This window comes from Theropithecus gelada, chromosome 15, assembly GCF_003255815.1.
Source record: "Theropithecus gelada isolate Dixy chromosome 15, Tgel_1.0, whole genome shotgun sequence".
Classification (NCBI taxonomy): domain Eukaryota; kingdom Metazoa; phylum Chordata; class Mammalia; order Primates; family Cercopithecidae; genus Theropithecus; species Theropithecus gelada.
Genome location: NC_037683.1, coordinates 11615835 through 11627528, shown reverse-complemented (window position 1 = coordinate 11627528; position 11694 = coordinate 11615835).

The following is an 11694-nucleotide window of genomic DNA, read 5'->3' as shown; positions in this document are numbered from 1 at the left end:
GGGGAGGTGGGGGAGATGATGGGGAGGTGGGAGAGATGATGGGGAGGTGGGGAGAGATGATGGGGAGGTGGGGGAGATGATGGGGAGGTGGGGGAGATGATGGGGAGGTGGGGGAGATGATGGGGAGGTGGGGGAGATGATGCGGAGGTGGGGGGAGATGATGGGGAGGTGGGGGGACGTGATGGGAGGTGAGGGGACGTGATGGGGAGGTGGGGGGAGAGGATGGGGAGGTGCACATCAAAATGTGAACAGTGCTGCCCTGCCACTTGACTTTTTGAAAGCTGCCTTGAGAATAAGCTTTCTGGGTCCAAATTATCCTTTGCCAAGCAAAGCCACTTATACATGCCTTTAGGTTAGTAATATAAAAAACCCAGACCTTCTTTATGAGTGCGGGGAGGAAGTGTTCACAACATTATGGTTATATAAACATCATTACTGTAAACCTAATGAAATGGACTTAAAGACATAATCCTATGTCAGTCAGCCTGTGTTACTCAAAAAGGAATATTCTAAGTAACAATATAAAATGGATTTTCTCTTATACGACATTAGTTAATTAGAATAATGCCAGATTTGGGGTTGTACCTTATTTAAGACATATTAGATTTCTTTTTTTCCTAGAGTTTTTGTCTTTTTTTTTTTTTCCTTCTTAAGAAACACGTCATTTTCTTCACCATATGACTGAGGTCTTTCTTCTTTGTAACAGGCTAGCTGTTGCATGGAATCCACTGCCGAATTCTCCTTGCTGACCTCTTGTTTTGGGGGACCTGCCGCAATGCTGTTATCTTAGGTCTTCTTTTCATTGAATTCCTGGGTTAATTTCTCTGCTTCTTGGGTTCCACACCTTGCTCTTTGGATTCCATTTCAATTTGCAGGGCTACACCTTCACAGGGCTCCCATGTCTGATACCAGTCATTTTTTCAGGACAGGTACAAAGGGAGTGAGTTTCTGCATGCCTAAAAGGCCTTTATTTTACTGTCGCTTTTTTTTCTTTCTTTTTTGCAGAGACAGGGCCAGTCCATAGAGTAAAGTGAAAGCAAGTTTATGAACACAGTAAAGGAATAAAGAAAGGCTACTCCATAGACAGAGCAGCCCCGAGGGCTGCTGGTTACCCATTTTTATGGTTATTTCTTGATTATATGCTAAACAAGAGGCGGATTATTCATGCCACCCTTTTTTAGACCATCTAAAGTAACTTCCTGATGTTGCCATAGCATGTGTGAACTGTCATGGCGCTGGTGGGAGTGTAGCAGTGAGGACGACTGAGGTCACTCTCATCGACATCTTGGTTTGGGTGGGTTTGGGCAGCTAAGTCTCTACTGCATCCTGTTTTATTGGCAAGGTCTTTAGGACCTGTATCTTGTGATGACCTCCTATCTCATCCTGTGACTTAGAATGCCTTCACCATCTCGCAATGCATTCCAGTAGGTCTCAGCCTCATTTTACCCCGCCGCTACTCAGGATGAAGTTGCTCTGGTTCAAACGCCTCTGGTACCATGAGATTTTGAATCTCGATACTTTCTTCTGGGAACTGGTTCTCTTACTTCTTCATTCCCGCATCCCAGCCCCTGATCTTCTCTGTTTCCTCTTTCTGAAACTTCTAGTAGACATTGTACTTCCGGGCACAGTATCCTCCCTCAATTTTTCACTTATATACTCTTTTAGTGTCTTTGTATTCTAGGAATTTTTTTTACTTTATCCTCTAGCTCTTCTACAAAATGTTCTGTTAATCATGTTTTAACGTAATTTTGATCCTTTTAAATGTATTGAGACCTATCTTGGTGAATGTTCCACGTGCAATTGAAAAGAATGTGTACTGCGCTGTTGCTGGGTGGAGTGTGCTATAAATGTCACTTAGGTCAAGTTGTTTAATAGTCTGCTTCTGGTCTTCTGTATTAATCAGGGTTCTCCAAAGATTAAACTAATGGTGTATGTGTGTATGGGCGGGGGGGTGTATGTGTAGGTAGAGAGAGAGAGAGAGATACAGATATATATATAGAGAGAAATAAGAAATCAGCTCACATAATGGCCAGGCACGGTGGCTCACGCCTGTAATCCCAGCACAAGGCCAAGACAGGCAGATCATTTGAGGTCAGGAGTTCGAGACCAGCATGGCCAACATGGTGAAACCCTGTCTCTACTAAAAATACAAAAAATTTAGCTGGACATGGTGGCACACTCCTATAATCCCAGCTACTTGGGAGGCTGAGGCAGGAGAATCGCTTGAACTTGGGAAGCAGAGGCTGCAGTGAGCCGAGATCGCACCACTGCACTCCAGCCTGGGCAACAGAGACTCCATCTCAAAAAAAAAAGAAGAAAAAAAAAAGAAAGAAAAGAAAAGAAATCAGTTCACATGATTATGGAGGTCACAAGGTCTGCAGGGTGAGTTAGCAGCTGGAGGCCCAGGAGAGCTGATGGTGCAGTTTCAATCCAAAGGCCAGCAGGCTGGAGATCCAGGAAGAACCAATATCGCAGTTCAAATCTGAAGGCAGGAAAAGACTCTCATCCCCACTCAAGATAGTCAGGAAGTGTCTCCCCTTTCATTCTATTCAGGCCTTCAAGGGATTGATGAGGCCCACCTACATTGAGGAGGGCAATCCGCTTCACTCGGTCTACTGATTCAAATGTTAATTTCATCCACAAACACCTTTACAGAAACACCCAGAATAATAACTGACCTGTCAGGTTGACACATAAAATTAACTATCATGTCTTCTAAATCCAGGTTTTCCATCCACTAGTTCTGTCGATTACTGAGAGGGTGTTGGAATCTCATCTCTGCATGTGCATAGTCCAGCTCTGTAGTTCGTTGGCCTTTGTCAGGTACTTTGGAGCTCTGTTCTTAGGCACCTGTGCATTTAGGATTTTACAGTTCTCCTGATTGCCCTATCCATTATCTTTAGGAAATGGCCCTCTTTGTCCCTGGTACTGCCCCTTGTTCTGAGGTCTGACCCTGTCTGATATGAAAATCGCCACTCTGTTTTGGCAGTAATTTCTAATACTGTCTTATTCCCTGTGCCTTTTTATTTCATTATTATTTTTTTAATTTTCCTGGTTTCCTTGGTATCTTCTAAACCTGTGCCTTTTTTGTAGCATCCTGTGCTTTTCTTTTTAATGGCTTGCCTGTTTGACTTTCTCTAAGGATACATATTTTCACTTTTTAAATATCAGCTTTAGGCCGGGCACAGTGGCTCACACCTGCAATCCCAACACTTTGGGAGGCCAAGGTGGGTGGATCATTTGAGGTCAGGAGTTCGAGACCACCCTGGCTAACATGGCAAATCCTTGTCTCTACTAAAAATACAAAAATTAGTCAAGCGTGGTGTTGCACGCCTCTAATTCCAGCTACTGGGGAGGCTAAGGCAGGAGAATTGCTTGAACCTGGAAGGAGGAGGTTGCAGTCAGCTGAGATCGCACCACTATACTCCAGCCTGGGCGACAGAGCATGACTCTGTCTCAAAAAAAAAAATCAGCTTTGAGGCATTATTTACTTAACTAAAATTCAATAATTGTAAATATAAAATCTAATGACTTATGACAAATGTATACAGTCATGTAACTGTCAGGCCTCTGAGCCCAAGCCTGCATGTATACATCCAGATAGCCTGAAGCAACTGAAGAATCACAAAAGTAGTGAAAATGGTCAGTTCCTGCCTTAACTGATGACATTACCTTGTGAAATTCCTTCTCCTGGTTCAGAAGCTCCTTCACTGAGCACCTCATGATCCCTGCCCCTGCCTGCAAGAGAACAATCCCCTTTGACTATAATTTTCCACTACCCACCCAAATCCCATAAAACTGCCCCACCCCTATCTCCTTTTGCTGACTCCTTTTTCAGACTCAGCCCTCCTGCACCCAGGTGATTAAAAAGCTTTATTGCTCACACAAAGCCTGTTGGTGGTCTCTTCACATGGATGCGTGTGACATTTGGTGCCGTGACTCATATCGGGGGACCTCCCTTGGGAGATCAATCCCCTGTCCTCCTGCTCTTTCCTCCATGAGAAAAATCCACCTACAACCTCCGGTCCTCAGACCAGCCCAAGAAACACCTCACCAATTTTAAATCGGGTAAGCGGCCTCTTTTTACTCTCTTCTCCAATCTCTCTCATTATCCCTCAACCTCATTCTCCTTTCAATTTCAGCGCTACCCTTCAATCTCTCCCTTCCCTTAATTTCAGTTCCTTTCCTTTTCCGGTAGAGACAGAGACACATTTTATCCAGGAACCAAAAATGCCGGTGCCGGTCACGGACTCAGGAAGACAGTCTTCCCTTGGTGTTTAATCACTGCAGGGATGCCTGCCTGATTATTCACCCACATTCTAGAGGTGTCTGATCACCACAGGGATGCCTGCCTTGATCCTTTACCTTGGTGGCAAGCACCACCCCCGCCCCCGGGTGGCAAGTACCACCTCTCCATGGGTGGCAAGTACCCGCCCCTACCTCCATGTCTCTACCCTCTCTTTTCTCTGGGCTTGCTTCCTTCACTGTGGGCAGCCTTCCACCCTCCATTCCCCCTTCTTCTCCCTTAGCCTGTGTTCTCAAAAACGTAAAACCTCTTCAACTCTCGCCTAAAACCTAAACATCTTATTTTCTTCTGCAACACCGCTTCGCCCCAATACAAACTGAATAATGGTTCTAAATAGCCAGAAAACGGCACTTTCAATTTCTCCATCCTACAAGATCTAGATAATTTTTGTCGTAAAATGGGCAAATGGTCTGAGGTGCCTGACGTCCAGGCATTCTTTTATACATTAGTCCCTCCCTAGTCTCTGCTCCCAATGTGACTCGTCCCAAATCTTTCTTCTTTCTCTTCTGTCTGTTCCTTCAGTCTCCACCTCAAGCTCTAAGTCCTTTGAATCCTCCTTTTCTATGGACCTATCTGACCTCTATCCTCCTCTCCCCTCCTCCCCAGGCTGCTCCTTGCCAGGCTGAGCCAGGTCCCAATTCTTCCTCACCCTCCACTCCCCAACACTGTAATCCTTCTATCATCTCCCCTCCTCACACCCGGTCCGGCTTACAAGGGGAAGGTAGCCAAAGATGGAGTGAAATGCAGGGCAAATGTCTTAAAGGAAATGAGAGGTTCTACGAGGCTGGCTAGTGGCTTGTAACCCACATGGAAGACGTTATGAAAGGAAGACAGAATGGAATGAGACTGTGAGGCTGAAAGGAGGTATTTCCTTGGTCTAAGAACCATTTGCCTTGAGTGGGGAGGGACTGATAGGTGGAAACTTCAGTGGGAGAGTAAGTAGGAGTGAATGATGATGAGGAGAAAAACTGGCCATGGGGGACAGAAGTAGGAATAGTGGCTGCTTCTTTTTCTGTCTTATCAGGATAATTGTTGCCTTAAGCAATGGAGTGTGAGGCCTTTTGATGGCCTTTGCAGTGAATGACTCTAGCTTCCTTTGGAAGTAAAGCAGCCTTGAGAAGAGTTTTTATTAAAGAGGCATTAATGATGGAGGACCCTTGTGTAGTGAGGAAACCTCTTTCAGCCTATGTAACAGCATGGTGGTGCAGCTATTTCCGACTTGGGGCTATATGAATAAAGCCACTATAAATATTTGCATACATGTCTTTGTGTGGAGTGGACTCACTGGGTCATGTGGTATGTTTGTTTAAGAAGCTGCCAAACTGTTTTCCAAAGTGGTTGCACCATTCTGCATTCCCACCAGCAGTGTGGGAGAGTTCCAGCTGCTCACATCCTCCACCACACCAAACCTGGCATTCACTATGAGGAATACAGCTACTTACATGCTTTAGCTTTTTCAAAGTTGTCTTGTGTTTTCTCATTTCCTCTGGGATCAGTTGATCTGCTCATTTATATTGGGCCATCTCTTTTATGCTGCTAGTTTATCTCAAATATCTGGTGAGCTTTGGTTGTCCATATTTAGGAATAAAGAACTAGGTAGCTTAACTGCAGTAGCTGGTATAAGCCTCCCCCCTCCCCCACCTCTCTACCATTCTATGCTCTGTTATGGATGTGTTCATTTCTATACATCTCGAATGTCATTTCAGTGGGATTTGGCAAGGGAGAAAAGGAGGTAAATGTATAAATTTAATTCACCATTTTGAACTAAACTTTCTGCATCCTTTTAATAATTACTTAGTATTTGTTTGCCTTTGGAGTCGTGGTGCCTGGCAAAGACAGGTACTCAAATATGTTGAATGTAGGATTATTTCATCATATAAATATATCAGAACTGAAGTCAACCCCATATTAAACACATCAGAACCTAACTCCAATTGCTCCACGTTTACAGTGTTTCCAGTTTTCTGCTTATTGCTAATTTTGCTATTATATAAATTTAGAGGAAGACGAGAGAGACAATAGCAGCATCAGAGAGGAAAGAGCGGAGAGCAATGGCACATAAGAAAAGAGAGATGATGGAGAGGAGTAGCGGAGATGGAGACAGAGGTGATGGTGATGGTGGGGAAAAGGGAGATGATGGAGTTGGAGACAGAGATGGTATAACTAGAGTTAGACCTGTGCCAGCTGGGCATGCTGGCTCATGCCTGTAATCTCAGCACTTTGGGAGGCCGAGGCAGGTGGATCACGAGGTCAAGAGATTGAGACCATTCTGGCCAACATGGTGAAACCCCAGCTCTACAAAAAACAAAAAATTAGCTGGGCGTGGTGGCATGTGGCTGTAGTCCCAGCTACTCAGGAGGCTGAGGTAGGAGAATCACTTGAACCTGGAAGGTGGAGGTTGCAGTGAGCCAAAATCGCACCACTACACTCCAGCCTGGCGACACAGCAAGACTCTGTCTCAAAAAAAAAAAGAGGAGACTGTGCCTAACTGAACAGAAGCTTCCATAAGAGGGAACATTAGAGCATTAGAGGTGTCATTGCTGGCCAAGGGGTGTACGTTGTCAAAGCTATTACACCCCAGAAGGTTACACATGAGCTGTGTCTTGAGAGGGACCTATTCCCTCATCTCCAAATCCGTTCTCAGGGAGTTCACACCGTGGACCAAGGAAGAGGACCTGAGACAGGTTCATGCACACATTAGGTGTCTAACGACTGGGGCAGCTGTTTTGCTTGATGCCTCAGGCCACACGGGGCTTGGGCAAGTGGCCTAACCTCCCTAAACGACTACAGCCTCTGCTCGGGACACCCACTCTCAGTCACCTCACAGAAGACTGGTCTTTGTCCTGGATGACTTCTCCAACTGGGGCTTCAGGTCAGAGGCTGCTCCCAGCTCTGGCTTGGCTGTTCTCCAGCCTCTGCAAACCAAGGTTTGCAAAAAAAAAAAAAAACAGAGGGAAGGCAGGAGGATGTGTCAACCCCCAGACTACAAGAGAGATGGTAAACATGTGGGCAAGCAACATGTTACTGTGGCTTCAAACTCTTCCTCAGCCTCTCTCCTCTGCCCTCTGCTGCAGTCTGCATGGAGGGTAACAGTCAGTGTGCTTAGTTCCAATTCTGGTTGTTCCACTCACTGCCTGTGTGATCTGGACAAGTCACGTGACCCCTCTCAGCCTCTGTTTCTTCATCTGTAAAATGGGCATCATGGCACTACCTCCTTCATGGAGTTGTTGTGAGGATGAAAGGTGAGAATTATGTAAAGCACCTGAACCTGGGGATGGGACAGCGTAAGTGCTCAGGCAATGGCCGCTGTTGTTACTGGTGAGAGTGTGGGTTGAGGGGGGTCGTGGTGAAGGTGGGGAGCTGTGCTAGGCAGATGGGAGGCCCCAGGGGGGTTAATAAAGGGACATTTGAGATCTTCAATCATTTTTCTCCTTATATTCTATTTCCTACCGCGCCCTCTTGGCAAATCCCACCCACACCACCTGCTGTTGCTACCAGCACCCACTTATCAGTGCCAATAACGGGATTCATACTCTTCAGAAGTCCCTTCATTTCCCTTTAAGCCTTCCCATCAGAGCACAAAATGCTTTGGGGACCCAGAGCCAGCCCCCATTGACTGTCCTGTAGGGGCCCCATAAGCCCAGCCTGGTGCCATCAGGAAAGGATTATGGAGAGGAGTACCGGATGGAACAGCTCCAGGGGACAGATGCAGCATAAGGTTGCTTTACCCAGCCCAGGGCCGAAATCTGCACGGACCACAGACGCCCACTATCCCCTTATACCATCCTGGCCCCTGCCCCAGAGTAACTTGGCTTCTGCAAACCGAAGGAGAGACTTGTCCCTGACGCCCCGCGGGGACCAGGGGTGGAAGTGCATCAGCTGGAGCGAGACACACTCAGCTACCTCCCGGTGGGTGTGTGCAGGATCCCAGGGCTAAACCAGCAAACCTGTAGTGGCCATTGGGGTTGGCACCTACTGAGCCTGGGGCTGTGGGCAGAATCGCACCAGCTGAGGTGTGACGCTCTCTGCTGCTGCCTTGTAGTCTGGGCAGGATGACGCTGCCTCTGGTCTCCAACAGGGTGGAGAGTGACTGACTATGGCTCCAAAGCTCATTCAGCCTGCTGGACAAAGCAGGATCAGCCGAAGGGGGTGAAACCTGCTTCTGCTTGGTTTCGTTCGTTTGTTTGTTTGTTTTGAGACAGAGTGTCGCTCTGTCGCCCAGGCTGGAGTGCAGTGGCGTGATCTCGGCTCACTGCAACGTCCGCCTCCATGATGCAAGCAATCCTCCTGCCTCAGCCAACCGAGTAGCTGGGACTACAGGCGCGCACCACAACGCCCAGCTAATGTTTTGTATTTTTAGTAGAGACGGGTTTCACCATGTTGGCCAGGCTGGTCTCAAACTCCTGACCTCAGGTGATCCGCCTGCCTCGGCCTCCCAAAGTGCTGGGATTCCAGGCGGGAGCCGCCGCGCCTGGTTTTCTGCTCGGTTTCTGGCTGCTTCTGCTCCTCTTTCCTCTGTCCCTTCCAGACCACACTCCCGGAGGGAGCACAGATCATGGCCCTCAGACTCCATTTCCCAACATGCTGCTGTGACAAGCACTCATGGCCTCTGGAAGGGGAACCCGGCTTGCCCTCAAGGACACTGGGGGCGGTGGCATGGGCCCTGCAGCCTCACATGGGACCCTGTGTTAGGGGAGACGCCCAGTAGGGTCTGGTCTGGCTTCCTCTGCTGTAGCTGAGTCACGGCCTCAGTCCTGCTGTCCTGACCACCCACGAGATGATGGGTCTCGGTCCCTGGCTCATTAGGATTCTGTCGATGTCCCAGAGGCCCCGCTGTTGGAACACCTGCTATGCACGGGCTCTCACTGGGAGACCGAGGCACACCTTGCTTAACACCAGATGAAATGACCAAGACCCTCCTTGGTCTTCGGGAAGCAATTGTAGGAGAAAAGGACTTAGGGCAGGTCAGTCACTGAGCGGTGAGACAGGAAAGGCTCTGCGGGCTTGTACAGAAGGGATCGTTGTGCCTGACGCATCCGCAGGGGCTTCCCAGAGAAGGCTTCGAGCCCAGCTTTGATGACAGAAGAGCAGGCCAGGAGACAAGAGAGGCACCCAAAGGAAGACAACAGCACATATGAGGTGTGACACAGCAGGTGCTGTGTATAGTTTCTGGAAAACTTGAGGCTCCTCTTCCGAGCCTCCCTGGTGACTTCCTCTGCATTGGCCAGACTGGGGCATTGCTGAGATGGTGCCACAAATAGCTGGCCAGGAGATAACAGGATGATGGCAGCCATTGGTGGACTCTGGTCATCAGGAAATTGAGGCCCAATTGTTGCCTTAGCAACTATGGCTAAGGCAGGTAAAGGCTGGGGTTGAAATTACAAATTCATCTGACATGCTAAAAGGAAGGGCCAGCGACACAAGGGTAGGGTCCTCCTTATCTTTGAGGCCCCGCCCCTCAGAGCTGAGGCAAAGATGAAGCCTTTTTCTTAGTTACAGACATCACACACTAGGCCATGGACAGTGGTTGTGCCTTCCTGATCACTCAGGAAAAGGAATGTCAAACTTGGGTCTAGGGGTGGTGGCATGGGAGGAGTATTGAAACAGGCACTTGGAGAACCTGTGCCTGCCCTCGGGGAACATCATTTATTCACTCTTTCAGCATCTGACTACCTACCCTGTGTCAGGCAGTTGTAGACACTGGTGATATGGTGGCGGCAAAGAATATAGCACCTGCTCTAATGGGAATTAGCTTCTGAAGAGAGGCAGACAATAAGAAGTAACAAAACAAACAAACGAAGTAAACACATAGCTCACACCTGTCAGCCCAGTGCTTTGGGAGTTTTTAAAAAATTAGCCAGGTCTGGCCTGGCGTGTTGGCTCATGCCTATAATCCCAGCACTTTGGGAGGCCAAAGTGGGCAGATCACCTGAGGTCAGGAGTTCAAGACCAGCCTAGCCAACATGGTAAAACCCCACATCTACTAAAAATACAAAAACTAGCCGGGTGTGGTGGTATGCATCTGTAATTCCAGCTACTCGGGAGGCTGAGGCAGGAAAATCGCTTGAACCCAGGAGGTGGAGATTGCAGTGAGCCGAGATCACACCACTGCACTCCAGGCTGGGCATCAAAAAAAAAAAAAAAAAAAAAAAATATATATATATATATATATACACACACACACACACACACACACACACACACACACACACATATATATATGTATAGGCTGGGCACGGTAGTTTATACCTGTAATCCCAGCATTTTAGGAGGCTGAGGCGGGCTGATCACCTGAGGTCGGGCATTCAAGACCAGTCTGACCAACATGGAGAAACCCCGTCTCTACTGAAAGTACAAAAAATTAGCTGGGCATGGTGGTGCACGCCTGTAATTCCGGCTACTCGGGAGGCTGAGGCAGAAGAATCGCTTGAACCCGGGAGGTGGAGGTTGCAGTGAGCCAAGATTGTGCCATTGCACTCCAGCCTGGGCAACAAGAGCGAAACTCTGTCTCAGAAAAAAAAAAAAAAAATAGCCAGGTGTGGTGGTGCAGACCTGTAATCCCAGATACTCAGAAGGCTGAGTCAGGAGGACTGCTTGAGCTCAGAAGTCCAAGGTTGCAGTGAGCTGTATGAGTGGCGTGTCACTGCACTCCAGCGTGGGTGACAGAGTAAGACACTGTGTCTAAATTAAGAAAAAAATAAATAAATAAACCAATCGATGTGAACTTATTCGGAAGTGGAAAATGCTAAAAGGAAATAAAAAGTCACCATGGGAGTGGCAAGGGCTGTCACTGTACAGGGTACTAAGTGAGGGCCCCTCCTGAGACGTATGCTCAGACATCATGCATGAGAAGCAGCCAGCCTTGCTGAGTGCTGCTGGTCACAGCCCCGCAAGTGCAAAGGTGGTGTGGCAGGACGGAGGCTGGTGTGACCTCCTCAAGCCATTAAGAGGCAGTGTGGCTCTGAACAAAAGGAGAGGCAGGGAGCTCCAGCATGTGCTTGTGGAAGGAAGTAGCTGTCTTGTGGCCTTTCCTATGGCTCATTTATTTTCTTTCCTTTTTTTTTTTTTTTTTTTTCTTGAGACAGTCTCACTCTGTCTCCCAGTGAGCTCTCAACTCACTGCAACCTCTGCCTCCCGGGTTCAAGTGACTGTCCCGCCTCAGCCTCCTGAGTAGCTGGGATTACAGGTGTGTGCCACCACGCCCAGCTATTTTTTTAAATTTTTAGTAGAGATGGGTTTTCACCATGTTGGCCAGGCTGGTCTAAAACTCCTGACCTCAGGTGATACACCTGCCTCAGCCTTCCAAAGTGCTGGAATTACAGGCGTGAGCCACTGCACCCGGCCTTAGCTCATTTTCTCCATAGAGCCATTTCCTCTGAGTCAGCGAT